The following is a 3,598-nucleotide window of genomic DNA, read 5'->3' as shown; positions in this document are numbered from 1 at the left end:
ATATATTTTTAGAGAAAAAAGAAAATTGGGAGAATATCTCATACACTTGCATTACTACAAATATCAAGCAGGATAAAAAAATACTTTCTATTCTTTAAGCGCAGTTACTTAGTTTAAGAAAACATGTCTATTTTCCTACTTAATTTTCGAAGATCTTGGGTATTTGTTTTCAAATAAATAAAGCTGATGTTCACTCATTTCCATTCACTTGTGACTAAATAAATAATGCTATGTAATTTTTTTTTTCTCTGTCTAATTAAAAAGATCCTTGGTGGTGCAGTAGTTAAGTACTACTGCACACAACTGAAGGGTTGGTGGTTCAAACTCACCAGCTCTTTAGGAGAGAAAAACTTGGCAATCTGCTTCCGTAAAGATTATAGCCTGGGAAACCCTATGGGGCAGTTCTACTCAACAACAGCAAATTCACAGGGAGACATTTATGGACTATATCTTAATTACTTTTCACACTGATTTCAATAATAGTCAACACCACATGGAATATAATGGCACTTAAACATTAAATATTCACTAAGCATAATCTTTAAATCACACTATGTCTGCATGAAAGGAGCTCTCCTGGCACAGTGGTTAAGAGCTTGGCTGCTAACAAAAAGATTGGCAGTTTGAACCCACTAGCCACTCCACTAGAGAAAAGGCCTGGGGATCTGCCCCTGTGATGACTGAAGCCTAGGAACCCTGTGGAGCAGTTCTAGTCTATCATATAGGGTCACTGTGAGTCAGAACTGACTCCATGGCAATGCGTTTGGGGTTTTGGTTTATGTCTGCATGGGTAAGTAATCTGATAAAGTTCAGAAGTTCTCTGTGACTGAATAGTTCCACCACTAACTGGGTGCTTTGTTGGGATTTTTGCTTAGAACCTATCTCTGAATCTTCTGGAGATACTTTCCAGGATACCATTCCCCATATAAACAAGATGATCTCTGGAAATATCTACAATAAGCCTCATGTTAATGACTTTTTTTCCCAGAGCTGCTGTTGTTGTTGTTACGTGCCCTTGAGTCGGACCTGACTCATAGTGACCCCTTTTCAATTTCCTCATCTTTGGCTTTAGTGGTTGGTGCATAAATTTGAATAATAGTAGTATTAACTGGTCTTCCTTGTAGGCATATGGGTATTATCCTATCACTGACAGAACTGTACTTCAGGATAGATCTTGATACATTCTTTGTGATGATGAATGCTATGCCATTTCTCTTCAATTTGTCATTCCCAGCATAGAAGATCATATGATTCCCTGATTCACAATGGCCAAAACCTGTCCATTTCAGCTCACTAATGCCTATGATATCAATCTTTATGTGTTCCATTTCATTTTTGACAACTTCCAAATTTCCTAGATTCATACTTTGTACATTCCATGTTCTGATTATTAATGGATGTTTGCAGCTGTTTCTTCTCATCTTGAGTTGTGCCACATCAACAAATGGAGATCCTGAAAGCTTTATTCTATCCATATCATTAAGGTCAGCTCTACTCTGATGAGGCAGCTCTTTCCCAGTCATATTTTGAGTGTCTTCCAACCTGAGGGGCTCTTCTCCAGCACCATATCAGACAGTGTTTCAAAACTATTCATAAAGTTTTACAGTAATATATCAGACAGTGTTTCACTGCTATTCATAAGGTTTTCGCTGGGAAATTGTTGAGAAGTGGATGGCCTCTTCCTTCTCCCAAGTCTGTCTTAGCAACCACCACAATATGACAAATTGACAGACAAATTCATCTCCCAGAGTTGTTCCAAAATGCTCTGCTCCCTTCCTGGCCTCCTTCAGCCACTCCAAACCCACTGCCCCTGCTCAATTCCTTCCTGACCCCCCTCAGTCCACTCCAAGCCCACTGTGCCACCTCACTGCCTTCCCAGCACCCCTCAGGCCACTCCAAACCCACCACGCTGCCTCTCTTCCTTCCCCATCTCTCTCAGGTCATGAAAATTTGTATTTTTAGCAAATTTATTTTCAATCTATCTAATTAAAAGTGATGTCAAGTTGTTCTTGGAAAATGCAAAGTCTCAAATAAGTTTGGGTAATTTTTAATTTTAAGAAGAAAACAAACCAGGTGGAGAAATCAACATGAGCAAAGGCAAAGAGGTGGGAAGTAGGATAGTAGTAAAACAAAGGAATGGAGAGGCCTGGTAAGGGAGGATCTATATCAAGGAGAATATTAAATGCCATGCAAAGAGGCTTTATCTAGCCTAAAGTTGACAGAGAATCATTAAGGATTTTAAACTAGAGGAGAGCAGAGAAAGAGAAGAGATACACACTGACTACATATTATTGACAAGGACAGTTGTTTTATATAACTAATCCATACAACACCACAAGTAATGTCTCCACCTCAGAAATTTAAAACAAAACAACAACAACAACAAAAAAAAAAACTAAGTTTCACAGGGAATGAACTTAGCATTGGTTAACTAGCTAGAAAGTATCAGAGCTAGGGTAAGAAAGTTACTGTATCTGGTTCAAGAGCCCAAGTTCTTTCAATTACATGAATGGTGCTGTACTTCAGGAAGACTACCTTGGCACCACCTACTGAACATAATGGAAAGAAAGAAGACTTGAAACCAGAAATCCAATTAATATCCTAATAAGATCCAATACAATTCTAATAATTGAGTTGAAAATAATGATGAACCTAAAATGACGATGACAGAGGGATTAAGAAGGAAAAAAAGCTTCAAGAGACACTGTAAAAGTAGATTCAATAGAAACTAGTAGTCATTTATTAGATGGGAACTGATAGAAAATGGTAATAATTAAAGGTTTCTTAGTAATTTTGAGCATGACTCAGGATAATTCCACCAACAGCTAATCAAGTGTTAGTGATAAGGTGATTGCATGTTGAGTTGGAAGATAGACATGTCTGGTAGTTATAGTAAGATGTGGGTCTAGAAAGGAAAAGAGGCCAGTGGTAAAGATGGAGGCTTAGAAGTTATTCACATAGAGCAGAGGGTATGTGATAGAGCAGAGGATATGTGAAGGTATGAGATTAACAGGGGAGGGTATGTAGAAGAAAAGAATGCCAAACTCAAAATTGTAAAGAATGACAAACATTAGAGCACAGGAGCTATGAATGAAAGAGAAAGAGGATCAACTAGAAATGAAGAATTTTCAATATCCAATTGCTCGAGATTCAAGAAGACTGGGGTGCATTACCAAACAATATCAAGAGGACGTAGGAGAATAAACATGAGAAGTGATTATATTGAAGATGTGGTATGATTAGTGACATTTGAGAGATTAATTTCATTATAGTGGTAGGACCAAAAATCAAGAGAGTTGAAGGTGGAAAGTGGAGGAAATGGATGTAGAAATTTTTTCTAGAAATGGAAAAATATAAAAGAAATGCAAAATGAGAAATTCAGAGCTAGAAAAGGAACATATCCACTGTCATTGAGTTGATTCCAACTTATAGTGACCCCCATAGGGTTTCCAAGGCTGTAAATTTTTTTTTTTTAATTGTGATTTGGGTAAAGATTTGCAGAGCAAATTCACTTTCCATACAGCAGTTCACATACACTTTGTCTCATGACATTAACCACTGTTTACCACAATGCAACAGCTCCCCTCTTACTTCCTCC

This window comes from Orycteropus afer, unplaced genomic scaffold, assembly GCF_000298275.1.
Source record: "Orycteropus afer afer isolate SDZICR_OR568_19922 unplaced genomic scaffold, OryAfe1.0 scaffold00085, whole genome shotgun sequence".
In the NCBI taxonomy this organism is placed as follows: Eukaryota; Metazoa; Chordata; class Mammalia; order Tubulidentata; family Orycteropodidae; genus Orycteropus; species Orycteropus afer.
The sequence above is the reverse complement of the archived record's forward strand: the minus strand, read 5'-3'. Positions refer to the sequence as shown.